The 16,199-nt window shown below is 36.8% G+C and overlaps 1 long non-coding RNA gene across 1 annotated transcript; it reads left to right on the plus strand.

The window, feature by feature from the left end:
- The first annotated feature begins 1,188 nt into the window (after window positions 1–1,188).
- On the plus strand, window positions 1,189–3,934 carry LOC149134795 (uncharacterized). Its single transcript, XR_016242466.1, has 2 exons — window positions 1,189–1,986; window positions 2,468–3,934. It is a non-coding gene; the product is annotated as an uncharacterized LOC149134795 (long non-coding RNA).
- The last annotated feature ends 12,265 nt before the right edge of the window (window positions 3,935–16,199 follow it).

The raw sequence follows: 16,199 nt of genomic DNA on the forward strand, positions 1-16,199 counted from the left end.
TGTGAGCAATAAAGAAATAAGTATAAGGAAGTAAGCAGGCAGGACTGTTAGCATGCCGGACGAAATGCTTAGTGGAATTTGAACTCAGAACGTAAATACGGACGAAATGTCGCTGAGATTGATTTTGCCTTTCACTCTATCGGGGTTGATAAGTTAGGTATTTGTGGAGTACTTAGGCCGATATAATCGACTTACCCCTCGCCCGAAATTGCTGGCCTTGTGTTAAAATTTGAAACCAACACAATCAGAAAATAGGGCGGTGAGCTGACAGAATCATTAGCATGCCGAGCAAAATGCTTAGCGGCATTTCGTCAGTTTCCACCGAAGTGAAAATTCGGCCGAGGCCCACTTTACCTTTTGAGGATCGATAAAGCAATTACCAGCTGAGACCTGGCATTGATGTAATCGATTTATTCCATGCCATCCGAAAATGCTGGTTTTGTACCAAAATTTGGAACCAATATAAGAAGAGTAAAATGTAGCTCCTGACTACCAACCAAATGAGTACCAACTACTTATGTTTTTCTTTTCTACTATACCCTTTTACTTGTTTCAGTCATTTGACTGTGGCCATGCTGGAGCACCGCCTTTAGTCGAGCAAATCGACCCCAGGACTTATTCTTTGTAAGCCTAGTACTTATTCTGTCGTTCCCTTTTGCCAAACCGCTAGATTACAGGGACATAAACACACCAGCATCGGTTGTCAAGCGATGTTGGGGGGGACAAACACAGACACGCATACAGACACACACACATATACGACGGGCTTCTTTCAGTTTCCGTCTACCAAATCCACTCACAAGGTTTTGGTTGGCCCGAGGCTATAGTAGAAGACACTTGCCTAAGGTGCCACGTAGTGCGACTGAACCCGGAATCATGTGGTTCGTAAGCAAGCTACTTACCACACAGCCACTCGGTACAAGGCTTGAGATTTTAGGTGAGGGAAAGGGCTAGTCGATTCCATGACCAGTTACTTATTTTTTTTTTTGGCCCCCGAAATGGTTAAAAGGCAAAGTCGATCTCGGTGGTATTTGTTACTCGGAACGTTTATAAAGATTATACCACCTTTCTCCTTTAACATGGAACGTAAGGTAAGTTTCTTCTGCGTAGTGGCCATACTGAAAGACACAATATGGACGACGCGTGGAAGAGGAATTGAGACAGGTAAATTCATCTCTGGACGCGGGTTGATTAGTTTTTTTAACTATCACCTGCGGAGTGAGATCCGTCTGGAGAGGAAGTCCCTGTCTCAAGATATGTTCCGGAAAAGATGGATGCCTGTAGTAAGTATGATGCGAGTGGAAGGTGTCGAGCTGGTGTAGCCAGTTCGGGGGGGGGGGAACAAGGAAAAAGTGTGAAAACAGCCGGCGGGTTGATTGGAGCCCCGTATCGATTTATAACAAAAAGTGATTCAAATGTTTCGATTTCTTCCATTTTTCGATTTTATATCTTTTTATATTTATATGAATTTTTAAAACACGTTTCATTGTAACAAACGCGATATGTTGTGGTGTCCATGTTCGTCCCCTCTATGTTCGTCTTTTATAGACAATAAAGAAATTGTTACTCAGAATGTAAAGTCGAAAGGAATGCCGCTAAGCATCTTGTTTGGCAAGCTAACAACTTTTCTAGCTCGTCGCCTTCAAAATATTCTTTTAATGAAATTAAAATTAATAAGGAAGATTTTACGAAGCCAAATCATTCATCATCTTTCTTGTAAGAAACTTTGTTTTCGAAACTATATCGAAACTTAGCACAGTACAAGAAAGTAGAAGTAAAAACTAGCTACTAACTACCGCGTCAACTTATATCGTGATTGCCAATGAGTCATGGCGCTCAGTAATTGAATGCCATCTTTTTATGATTTTACCTACGAAGTGGAGTAAATCTATAATCTTTCAGAAGTTTCGCTAAAAGTAGCAATTTCCAGTCAAGAGCTCTACTTCATTAACCTGATAATATGGCTAAGAAACAGTAGGAAATGAAGTAAGCAAAATCTCAGTTACTAATTAATATCGAAATAACTGTCCTTGCTCTAAAGTTTAATAGTTTACCGTTTCATCTACATCTGGATTATCATTGCTATTACTAAATATCGATTTATCGATCACTTTCATGTTTTAATTTTTTTTTTTTTGTATTTGTTTTGTTATTTTTCATAGCAGTTTTGTGTTCGTTGAAGGCCCTTGAAGTTTTGGGGAAAATAGACGGGGAAATTGTTGAGTATGATGATAAACGAGATAATTATAAATTCTTTCTTTTTAAATGTCGGAAAGCAAAAGAAATCAAACAAATGCTATTTATGTCTGTTCATCGCTTGATTCCTGAACAGAAGTTTAGTAGAACATTTCTCCATTATATCTAAGTCCACTATTGTAGCATTGTACCACAATTTGTGATGTTACTTCTAGCTTTTCCTTTTTTTTCTCTCTCTCTCTCATTTTTTTTTTTTTTTTTTTTTTGATAGCTTTGGTAATATCTCCTTGTCTGTGCGTATCACACAACCATAACCAGAGAAAAATTTCTAACAAAGAAAATACTGCAGTTGATGTAGCGATCGTTTTATCGACATCATTAATGTTATCGACTACTGAATTTTACTACACTTCGTCGTTACTGAAGCATATTTTATTGCTTCTTTTAGTTCTTTATTGATATGTTTGTTGCAGTTTTACTAATCCAAAGTTTTCATTTTCTTCTTTTTAAATGAATAAAACTGACACAATTGGAACAATTTCAGAAAAAGGATAAAAAAAAAAAAAAAACCTATATTATGTTCACCAGCCATTACAACTTTGCGGGCGAGAAACTATCCTCCTTCTACACTGTATTTAATACAAACTTAACAAAGAGAGATTAATGTTCACATGTGTTAGTGAAGAAGATTGTAACTTGTTAAATACCGTCCAATGTTGCTATTAGGCGAAGTAACTACACTGAATCGACTGATGTAAATCTAAGATAATGAGAATTCGGTGTTTCCTAGCAAATTTCCCATGCGGAGCCACCAAAAAAGTATGTCTGAATGTTATAAATTATAACCTGAGTTGCTGGAGATATTTTTTGATCTATTTATTTATATAATTTATTCATATTTTCATATGATGTTGCCAAAGAAATAATATGTTATTTCAGGAGAACCAGCCTTCAAACTTGTGGAAAATATATCATGTTATGAGTTTGGGAATAATTATTTGTTAGGGAATAATTATTTGTGTCTAATAAGGTCTAATAAGCTACGTTTAAGATTTAAGTGGTAAATATACGTTACTGCAGTATGCAAATAACTCAACGCTTTCAAACACTATATTTTGTGACATATGGGAATCCGCCAGAGGGAAGATATAGCGCTTTTACACGTTTTTCCATAAGCGAGATTATTTTCCCTACGGTAATTGCAGTGAATTTGCCTCTGGAAGTTAGAATATGTCACAAACAAATTTTAACTAACCAAAAGTTCGTTTATTCCTAATCATTCCTTGGCACTGAAGCCGCTATTATTATATTTTGGTTTCTAACTTGAGTTAAAGACTATAAATTTACAAAGAAAGGGAATGAGATTGTGTCGTTCATGCCGTTCTCGATGTCTTTGATCATTTAAATGAAGTGAAATGGATTCAAGCAAAATTCGAAAACGTATTGCAGTGTCGGCCTTCTGAGATTTTGATCTTTGTTTTGCGTCCCCTCAAATGGATGCACGCATGACGGGTTAAACGCGCACTTCGCAATGACATAACTTCTTGTTCGAATCCATTTCGCGACATCTTGAGCAAGAATAGTCAACCATAACCTTGGCTTCACCAAAACCTTGTAAATGAAATTTAGTCAACGGGAACCGTGAAACAGTGCGTCGGAGGGATCGTTCCTCTTTTGGAGCAATATATTTGATCCATTGCTTTGTTTAGTACTAGCATCTGACCCATGAGTGTTTATAGCACAACCATTGGAAGCTTTAGTACACTCATCTGGTCCATGGGACCCTTTTGAGTAAGGGCCTGGCCTGTAAGCGTTTCTAACATAGCCACCTGACTCGTGGGTGCCTTTAGAACAACCATCTGGCTCATGGATACCTTTAGGACAACTGCCTGGCCCATGGGTGCTTTTAGCGGAGATTTCTCTCTTCTAAGTATTCGGTTAGTAAGAGGATAACTTCCTCTCTCTCTCTCTCTCTCTCTCTCTCTCTCTCTCTCTCTCTCTCTCTCTCTCTCTCTCTCTCTCTCTCTCTCTCTCTCTCTCTTACACACCAGTTTCGGAGGACCTGAACAAAGGGATGAGTACTTCTCAGTTTTCTCCAAATAATAAAACATTTAAAATACGAAGACAGAAATATTATTTATGCATTATTTATAAATCAATTTAGATAATGTTGGGGTTCCGTAACCTTTCAAAGTGGATCATATTTCCTCCAATATTATAGGCCTTGCTAAAAAAACAAATTAAAGTAGCAACCATAGGGAGCACCCAGAATAACTATTATTATTATTATTATTATTATTATTATTATTATTATTATTATCATAAGATGTAACATCAAGTTTGAGTGCTTAGTTTGTTATTTTCCTAGTGTATTATAAGGTGATCCATAAAAAAATAAATGAATGGATATCAGTAAAAAGAAACGAGTTCTTTTTCTCTTGCACATTTGTTCAGAGATTACGTCATAAAAAATTTAATCATTAAATTTAAATAATTAACCAAAACTTTTATCTAATCTAATAAATACCATCTACGCCTTAAAACTTATTTTTGGTTTAGTTGACGTTCCACATTTACGATGTTTGAAAATGGGCTGGACATGAAAAAAAAAATGCTACATTATTAAGATCGATCGATCAATCTGTCTATTTATTTATTCATCGATCGATCTATTATCAATTTATTTATCTAAGTATATATTTTATCTGTCTATCTAGCCATTAATCTATAATTATTTATTTATCTATGTATCTGCTATCAATCTATTTATTTATTTATGTATCTATAAATTTATCTATCTATCTATCTATCTATCTATCTATCTATCTATCTATCTATCTATCTATCTTATTTCTTTATTGCCCAGAAGGGGCTAAACATAGAGGGGACAAACAGAGACAGACAAAGGGATCAAGTCGATTACGTCGACATCAGTGCGTAACTGGTACTTAATTTATCGACCCGAAAATATGAAAGGCAAAATCGACCTCGGCGGAACGTAAAGACAGACGAAATATTGCTAACGTTTCTGCCAGCTCGCCGCCTTCTGCTCGCTCGCCTATCTATCTATCTTTCTATATATCAATCTGTCTGTCTGTCTGTCTGTGGGTCGATGAAACTAAACTTCCACTGGGCTACTCCACGTAGCTGTAACTAAGCATCATAGTTTACTGTTATAAATAGCAGAAACATTTTGTTTTATTTGTTATTGTCTCTTATGCTATTTTTATGTGCAACATTTTCTTTTAAGAATCTACGTTTGGCTTCTGTCCTCTCATTTATGTTATTTGTTAACTATGGTTTGTTATGAGTAGAATGACATAACATTCGGTGTTTTTTTTGTTTTTTGTTTTTTTGATTTATAACAATTTACTCAACTCCCAAACCAGTAAGATGGAACGCATAACCCGCCTTAGAAGTTTGATGTAAATCCAAACTTACCTGTTGCCGAGAAGGAATTCAGTGAAGAACTTTTGAAAATTTCATTACCGAGTGTCATGAAAGAGCATCTGACAAACTGTTATACTCAAAAAAATATATGGCGGCAATATCGTACGAGTATTTTGTGGTTATTATAGACTTTGGTGCAGCAATACAAGAACTAGAAAAAGTGTATTTAAATAAGGAAAAAGAGATATTCGCCAGACAGTAATTTGCTACAAGGCGTCAGTTACGAGTTTCTTTGTGGTCTGCACAATCTCAATAAAAGAACTGCATCGTGACACTCCGTCGGTTACGACGACGAGAGTTCCAGTTGATCCAATCAACGGAACAGCTTGCTCGTGAAATTAACGTGCAAGTGGCTGAGAACTCCACAGACACGTGTACCATTAATGTAGTTCTCGGGGAGATTCAGCTTGACACTGTGTATGACAAGGCTGGCCCTAATCACTGAGCCATTGCGCCTCCACTAAAGAAGTGTACATCGTAAAGTATAATAGTAGAACAATATCGTTATGGACTCACTATGGGTGCTTTCGTAAATGGATTGTCCTCAATTAATGCTTCTGTTATTTCAGTTATGTTTGTTGACTATGTTCTAGGACTACGTCATAAGCCTATGGTTTATAATTATACAACACTTAATAATTACTTAGTCACAAAGCCACAGATTTACTAGAGGATGCGTAATAAAATATTTCAAACTGACTTCTGTTTATCTACATATGATTTCTCTGGTGTCCAAGTCTTTTCACTGTATCTTAACCTATCTATAAAATCATTGTATTTAGGGACTTTAATGTACACTAGAATTTGCGCTCCTCTCTCACTGAAACTGCTCACACTGGGGGTCAAATCGTTTGTCATTCTGATCTGTTTCACTAAATTATATCCACTCGTATTTGCCTTCTTCCCAGACAGAAAGAGATACTAACACAGTACCACTAATGTCTTACACAGACATCATTGCCTCGGCAGCCATGGATCACTGAATCATTTTCTAAGGAGGCAACATAGCGTGCAATAGCTCAAACACCTTTCGGTACTTCAGATTAGATAACCGCTCAGAGCTTCACCAGTTCTATGCCGACTACTCCAAGCACCAAATGTTTGTTTACGCTAAGCCACTCGAGACAGCTAAAACAGATAACTGCAACCATCTTGCTTAGTATATCCCTCTACAGTCTATAAACAACCAACGTCTATAACCTTCACATCCCGAAGTACTTTACCTGCCACTGAACTGCAGCAGGATAGGCAATAACAGTGATACTAACTGAGAGACTTTTATCCACCACTGTGGATAAGTCTACTACGAAAAATGCAAGCGGTACTGCCGTGCTTTGCACAGTCGGAAAACCCACTCACCTAACTGTAAATCGGTACTGTGCTGAAGTAGAGTTACTGTTGTAAAATGTAGAATCTGAGAAGTTATTTTCTGTTCACTACAGTTTTTCAAAGAATGATTAAATGGATTTGGTTGTACCAAAAACTGGATGGAAACTAAGAGAAATCTAAATTGTTTTCGGATTGTTAGTCCTGCTAGCTTTCCCTGAGAATTTTACCTCTTAGATCATCATCATCATCAATCCCCGGACATGACTGTCCATGGACCCAGGACTCATAGGGGCGGTTACCCGGTTTCCATGGCGTATAATGGATTGAGATTACAACACTCACCCCTAAGCGAGACGTCGGTTTTTTCTGAATTCCTTTCCAAGCTATTGCTAGAACTCATTTGCAGCTGAGTGGACCGGAGCAACATGAAATGGTGTGTTTTGCTCAAGAGCGCAACATACAAGCATTCTGAGAATCGAAACCACTTGGCTACGTACCTTTGCTTTGGGATTAATGCAACGTTGGTTTCAAACTTTGGCACAAGGTCAACAAGTTCGGATGAGAGACAAAGAGAGAGTAAGCCGATTATATCGACGCCAAGTAGTACTTATTTTATTGATCCTCAAAAAGATGAAAAGAAAAGTCGACCTCAGCGGAATTTGAACTCAGAACGTAAAGCCTGGCGAAATACCGCAAAGCATTTCACCCGACGTGCTAACTGTTCTACCACATTTCCGCCTTAGGGGTCAATATAATATTCTTTTCTACTCTAGGCACAAGGCCCGAAATTTTGGTGGGGAGGGGGCCAGTCGATTAGATCGACCCTGGTACACAACTGGTACTTAATTTATCGACCTCGAAAAGATGAAAGGCAAAGTCGACCTCGGCGGAATTTGAACTCAGAACGTAAAGATAGACGAAATACCGCGAAGCATTTTGCCTGACGTGCTAACGTTTCCGCCAGCTCACCGCCTTGGGGTTAATATAATATTATCATATAGAATGTTATCAGTTGCGCTGTAGTATGTTATTTTTCAAGTTTAATTTTAGCGCAACTGAGTGTCAAACAAACATTTTTTTTATATCCATAATTGTCTTCGTGTACTAATTTTTCTTTCACTATTTATATTTTCCCCTTTATCGTATCTCTCCCCCCCCCCTCATTGTTCAGTCTATCAAACTTCCTTTCTTATGTTTCCTCTGTTTTCTTTTCTGTTTTTGTTTCATTCTACGCCAGCAGTTTATTCCAAACATTTCATTCAACTGAAAGCCTCATCAATTCTCCAGAGATTATGTGTCTACAAAACAAAGAGAAAAAAAAATGCAAAAAACAACAACAAAAGAAAAAAACGAACAGATGACAGATTTATCTCAGCTGTTGTTAATGAGGTTTTATGTCTTTTAGAATATTGCCTTTGTATCAGTTTAAATAATTATATCAACCGAAATCCATCGACATTAAGTTAATATAAGGCTAGGCTTTCCCATGTAAATAACAAAAACAAAAAAAAACCTTAAAAAATTCTTGGTAATATGGCGATAATAGATTGTAGTACGATCGCTTAAATAGTATTGGCTGCAGGATATGACTAAGTTATGCTTCGTGAGACAGTTCGGGGACATTGCTTCCGGTCAGCCTTTCGCCGAGAGAGGCGCATCAGATGGAAATTGTTGTTAGTTTTGCAACACGCGCTGCATTTTTAGTTTATCAGGTAATCGTTACGACGGAGAGAAAGATAATGATGACAGAGGGATCCTCAGAGACGTCACTGGTAGACGTTGGTACAATACGCACGCGGGCAAGCAGAAACACGCACACGCGCGCGTAGAAACACGCACACACATTCAGTCGTGTGTGTATGCATATATATGTATATGTGTGAGTGTGTATACATTTATGCATATATATATATATATATTATTTTGCTTAAAAGAGTTCCAACACTGTCTGTTTTTTATGTTTTATTTATATTCCTGCAGAACTAATGTGGGGTATAGAATATGGAATATACAATATATAATATGATATACAATATACAATATAAAATAAAATAAAATAAAAATGGATGGCACCATGAAAGAAAGTATTGAATGTAGATGAAATATTGAGTGTTCAATATAAAGGATCAAATATATAAATATATAAATATAAATATATATATATAAAGGCGACTCGAGTTTCAGGGCTATTTCCCTTCGTCATGGCCGGTATGACAGACTTTAACAGACTGTCTGTTAAAGTCTGTCATACCGGCCATGACGAAGGGAAATAGCCCTGAAACTCGAGTCGCCTTTATATATATATATTTATATTTATATATTTATATATTTGATCCTTTATATTGAACACTCAATATTTCATCTACATTCAATACTTTCTTTCATGGTGCCATCCATTTTTATTTTATTTTATTTTATATTGTATATTGTATATCATATTATATATTGTATATTCCATATTCTATACCCCACATTAGTTCTGCAGGAATATAAATAAAACATAAAAAACAGACAGTGTTGGAACTCTTTTAAGCAAAATAATATATTCCTCTATACACAATCATACAAAAAAATCCACCTTTTTTGTATTTATTTTTACTCGCGTATATATATATATATATATATATATATGTGTGTATGTATATAGTACATGCATACATATATGCATATATGTGTGTGTGTGTGGACAAACGAAAGAAAAGGGCACTCGACCCATTTAGTAGGAGCTACATGTTGTTTTATAATATATATATATATATATATATATATATATATATATATACATACATACATACATACATACATATGAGTGGTTGTGTGGTAAGAAGCTTGTTTCTCAACCACATGGTTCTGGGTTCAGTCCCGCTGCGTGGCACCTTGGGCAAGTGCCTTCTACTATAGCCTCGGGCTGACCAAGGCCTTATAAGTAGATTTGGTAGACGGAAACTGGAATAAGCTCGTTGTATATATGTATGGATTTGTGCGTCTGTGTTTGTCCCCCGCACCATCTCTTGACAACCAATGTTGGTGTGCTTACGTCCCCGTAACTTAGCGGTTCGGCAAAGCAGACCGATAGAAAAGTATTAGGCTTACAAAGAATAAGTACTGGGGTCGATTTGTTCGACTAAAGGCGGTGCTCCAGCATGGCTGCAGCCAAACGACTGAAACAAGCAAAAGAATAAAAATATATAATATATAGGCAGGTTGATATATTTGTGTGTGCATGCATATATGTATATATATATATATATATATATATATATATATATATATATATATATATATATATATATATATATACATGTATGTGTGTGAATGTATATGTATTCATGCATGTATACAGTGATTGGTATGGTTTGATGCAGGAAAAATTAGTGCCAAACTAGTTTTGTGAAAGGGAAATAATAATAATAATAATAATAATAATGATAATAATAATAATAATAATAATAATAATAATAACAACAACAACAACAACAACAACAACAACAACAATTTTATTGCTGGCACAAGTCCTAAAATAGTAGAGGAAGAGGAAGTCGATTACGTCGACCCCGTTGCTCCACTGGTACTTATTTTATCGACCCCGAAAAGATGAAAGGCAAAGTTGACCTCGCAAAAGTTGAACTTCGAAACATAATGAGTTGGAAGAAGTGCCACTAAGCAATTTGACTGACGCGCTAACCATTCTCTCAGCTCACCGCCTTCCTCTCTTCAATAATACATAGAATACCAGACCCCATTCAATTGTCTTCAATGGCTTCAATTTAGGAAATTATTTCTGCTTAATGTCATCGGTTTAACCTATGGTGAGATCGTGATATCCTAATTTATTAGGTGGAAAGTGGGGTGGAGGGCGAGAACTGATGTTAAGGAGATATTAATTAGATTTTTACGTCATGTCAGTGTAAAATTCTTCAACTTTTTCTAATGGCATAATTTTTCATCATTCCTCTTTGTGATTCAGGGACACGCGTGTGTGTATGTGTGTATGTTTGTGTTTGTGTGTATGCGTATGTGTGTGTGTGTGTGTGTGTGTGTGTGTGTGTGTGTGTGTGTTCGATAGATTGTTTTCAATGTCATGTGCGTGAATATAAATGTATGAATATAAATACGTCCTTTCATAGTGTAAATATTGACGGTATAATCAGTCAATCTCTATTGCCTATTCAAGTGCGTATGTGGCGTGTGTGCGCATGTACATACGTATGTGTATACGCGCACACGTGTATGTCTATGCATATGCATGCGTATGTGTAGGTGTGTGTGAATTTGTGATGGAGTGTGCGTGCGGGTATAGATATCCATGAGTAAGAATGCTCTCATCAATCTTGTTTATTTATAAGCAGAAACGGGTTGTGTTTATGCATCTATAATAATAGTTTACTTTTTGAAAATAAACATGTGTGTATATACGCGTGTATATGCATGCACACACGCGTATACTTGCCTGTGATAGACTGTGAGTGTGTGTGTTTGTGTGACAGTGTGTCAATGTATGTACATATGTATATACACAGTGGCACTTTCAGTTAACTGTTTACATGTCTAAATATGTATGTGTATATGTTTATCCAGACCAACATTGATATTTACAATCGCTAAACCTAGCTTTATATATTAACTTTCCAGACAAAATGTCTGCTGCTATCAAAATATTACCGGGTGTTAACACGGCTTTTTATATCATGTATTTGTGAACAATAGCGTCTTGGTTATAGGTTACCAAAGGATCAATCATTATTTCACGACATTTTCGTTTTGTTGGTCATTTGCATGATGGAGCAGATACAATTAAATTAATTAATTCTATAAAACGAATGCTTTAATAGTTGCCAGCTATAGTATAAAATTTTTTCATTTTTAAAATTTGCTTAGCTTGCTTTGCAACTACGTGGTTCGGAGTTCAGTCCCATTATGCAGCACATTGGGCAAGAGTCTTCGACTATAGCTCCTTGCCGGCCACGAGCGTAGCTATGGAGGTGACTGTAGGGGCGGTCCACCCCGGGCGGCACTTCTAAAAGAGCACCACTTTTGGGTCTGCTGTAAGCAATATGTGTTTCTTGTAGAGTCCGGAGGCGGCAAATGGAAGGGCCGCTCTGGGCGGCATACACTGTAGCTACGCTAGTGGTGCCGACTAATGCATTATAAAGTGAATTTGGTAGACGGAAACTGTGTGGAAACCCGTCATAGATAAATGTATGTGTGTGTGTGTGTGTGTGTGAGTGTGTGTGTGTGTGAGTGTGTGTGTGTGTGTGTGCGTGTGTGTGTGTGTGTGTGTGTGTGCGTGTGTGTGTGCGTATGTGTGTGTGTATGTGTGTGTGTGTGTGTGTGTGTGTGCCTTTATGTTTGCGTTGGTATCACAAACAGCTTGACGACCAATGTTGGAAAAATGTTTTGAAAATAGGGAAAAGCGTGAAGTGGACCTCAGCACAATTTGAACTTTGAAGGTAGAGAGCCGGAATAAACACCTAGAGGCTTTCAGTCCGACATTCTATTGCACAGTCACAAACGTCTGCTTCCATCTGTAACAGAATAAAACATTTCAGAGAAAATTTAAAACAGTCTCTTTTAGTAACATTGTTTTACATTCACCGCCATTTTGATTTCCTCGACTCTTCACAGTTGCAGAGACACGCTGTCATCTACGGTTAATTGGTTATCTGTATTTTTTTTACTTGTTTCATGCATCGGACTACGGCCATGCTAGGGCACCACCTTGAAGGGTTTAGTCGTTCAAATCGATTCCAGTAGTTTCTTTTTAATCTGGTACTTATTCTATCGCACACTTTTTGCCGAACCGCAAATGTTCCGGGGACGTAAAAAATTTAACATCGGTTATCAAGCAAAGGTGGGAGACAAACACAGAGACAAAAACACGCATACACACACACACACACACACACACACACACACACACATGTAAAGTGTGTGCATTTTCCTTCTTTAATTTCTTTCATATATATATATATATATATATATATATATATATATATATATATATATATATATATATATATATATATATATACAGTAAGTTTTTAACTATTTTTCTAACGCGACTCTCTCTACTTCTATCTCCCCCTCTCATTCTTCCCTCTACTGTTCTTCGCCTCTACCTGTCACTACTTCTCTCTCTATCTCTTGTTACTCGTCCTTCGCCTCTCACCGTTACTACTACTATCTCTCTCTCTCTCTCTCTCTCTCTACCTCTCGTTGCTCACTTTTATTCTACTTCCTCCCCTCCTTTTCCCTCTGCTACTCTTTCTCTTCATACAGCCTTGGTCACGTGTGTCCGGCTGCTATTTCTTTCCGTTCTTGGAATCACCAAGCTCGCACGTACTTCTTTGCCCCTCCTGTACGTGCTTCACAGCGTTCGAGACATACACACTTCACGTCTGGCTGTACAGCCTTTTTGTTTGTTTATTTCACCGTTTCGTTTTCCTGTCTTGTTTTCCGTCCGCCACTACCCTCCACGAAAACAATTTAATTTGTGTTCGTGGGAAGAACCATTTTAACGATGCGTACTGCCTTAATTCTTCGAAACGCCGGAGTTTTAATGGTGGCAGCTGATGAAGGGGGTGTTTCTACTATGTGACCTGCTTGTTTGTTGCACCTTGATTACCATTTTTGTCCTTGTTCTTTTGCCACGTCATGTACCCAGTTATGTATCTATATGTACATGTGGATGAACGTATATACATACATGTACATATATATGCATATACTCATATATTGTTTATATATATATATATATATATATATATGTTCTTTTATTTGTTTCAGTCATTTGATTGCGGTCATGCTGAAGCACCACTTTTAGTCGAACAAATCGACCCCAGGACTTATTCTTTGTAAGCCTAGTACTTATTCTATCGAATTCTTTTGCTAAATTACGGGGACGTAAACACACCAACATTAGTTGTCAAGCGATAGTGGGGGACAAACACACACACACACAAGACGGGCTTCTTTCAGTTTCCATCTACCAAATCCACTCAAAGCTTTGGTCGGCCCGAGGCTATAGTAGAAGATACCCAAGGAGCCATGCATTAAGACTGAACCTGGAACTATGTGGTTGGTAAGCAAGCTACTTACCACACAGCCACTTATATATATATATATATATATATATATATATATATATATATATATATATATATATATATATATATGACGGGCTTCCTCACAGTTTCCGTCAACTAAATTTACTCATGAAGCGTTGGTCAGCCTGGGTTATAGTAGAAGACTATAACCCAGGCTGACCCTTACAGCCATGCCTTTAGTTTCAATATCTGAAACTTCCACTTAACCTTACATCACATAAGGCTCTGTTAGTTTACTCTCCTGGTTTCAGCCTACGACGGAGCCTTCATGCGGTTATCTTACCCTCTTAGAAATAACATTATCGCACCGCACCGTCAATAGGAAAAAAATCTTTTTAAAAGCGGAGAGGATACACTACATAATGTAATCCTTAATACACTCCTAAAAAGGGTGAGTTTGTTGTTCGATCAGAGTTGAAACAGCCTAAACAACAGCATCATCATAGAATGACAGCATCACTCTCAGGCTCTCGAAACTATATCATAATACGACAACATTTCACAGATCTCTTCAGTATATTACTCCATTATCAAAACTGTACGGACGGTAAACTCTGCAGAAGATTTGGCTGCTAATTATAACATTTTGAGCCATCGTATAGAAAACAGAAGTTCCTTTGACACCCTGTGTTATCCTTAATAATCTCGAGACGAGATCTGTCATTATTTCTCGTTCAAAGGACTTTAAAAGCTATAAAAACATTAAAAGAAAAGAAGAGTTGCTTAGACTATTATTTAGTAACTCTTGATGCCAGCCTAACTGAGAACTCGTAACAAGTTCTTTAATAGAAAAAATTATTGCTTTGAACTGCTAACATCTAAATTAAAATTTCCAGTCATAATTATATTTCACATTTTATTAAGTTATGTTCCAATCACCAACTTTACAACGGAAAATATACTTGCTTTACGTTTTTGTATTTGGTTTGCAAAGTTCTTGATGTAAACTTGTGCGCTGAGACAGGTTTTGTTGTATATCGGGACGGTCGTTATGCCAATGATAAACACACGCACTAGTTCTATTTCACTTTTTCACTTTTTATTAATCAATTTAAATTAACCGGTTGTTTTGATTAATAATTCGATCAATCAATCAGACCTGGAGTAGAGAGGGCATGTCATTGATGAGGTCCAGAATAGTGACGAAAGGACTTTAACATATCTAATTTGTTGACTGAAAAATTAATCAAACAATCGCCAAATTAATTGGATATACTATTAACCGATGGATTAATTAACAATGGTTTCAATTTTTGGCACAAGACTATCTGCTTTTGAAGGAAGAGGAAAATCGATTGCATCGACCACCATACGTCCCTGGTACTTACTTTATCGACCCCGAAATGATGAAAGGCAAAGTTGACTTCAACAGAATTTAAACTCAGAACATAAAGACGAACGAAATGTGCCAAGCATTTTATATTTACTCGTGCAAAATATTCTGTCAGCTCGCCGCCTTAATGGTCTAATTAATAATAAAGAAATGAAGTAGATCTAGTGCGGTTGTTTCTTTTTGGGACTATGACCCTCCCAAGATACAACAAAATAGTTATTTTACTAAATCTGTCCACATTCTTAGTTATTTTTGGAAAAAATTAAAACAGATTTTAAAACACTTATTCCGTTATTTTCTTTGATACCTTGTAGCTTTGGTGGCGTTCGCTTTTCCTGCAAACGTTCGATCCCACCTCCGGTTTGAGAATAGCTTCCTCCTTTCTCTTTAAGAGAATGGAGGCCCTAAAAGAGTTTGTTGATGGGCGCTGGCCTTCTTCCTCTGACTAAATCATTAAAAACATAAATAAAGTAGCGTTCAGTCTAGTGGGAGATTTATCTATGATCAAATTAACGCTGCATGAAACTAGAGATAAGCGCTGGCTTTATGGATCTCTGCGATTTGTAAATGTCAAAATATTGATTATCAACACAGGCAATTAACCCAATAAATAAATTAGCTTAAATAATTTACAATAAAAACATTGGCAAAAAAAATAAGTACGAAAGAAAAAAACACACAAAACAAGTCAAAAAGACTCAGTTAAAAACAGCGATGCTCCACTAGCATGGCCATTAAAACAATGATGCGAACATCGTTAAAAGAACTTAAGTTATTTAGGGTAA

The sequence above is a fragment of the Octopus bimaculoides genome, chromosome 7, assembly GCF_046866305.1.
Source record: "Octopus bimaculoides isolate indiv1 chromosome 7, ASM4686630v1, whole genome shotgun sequence".
Taxonomy (NCBI): domain Eukaryota; kingdom Metazoa; phylum Mollusca; class Cephalopoda; order Octopoda; family Octopodidae; genus Octopus; species Octopus bimaculoides.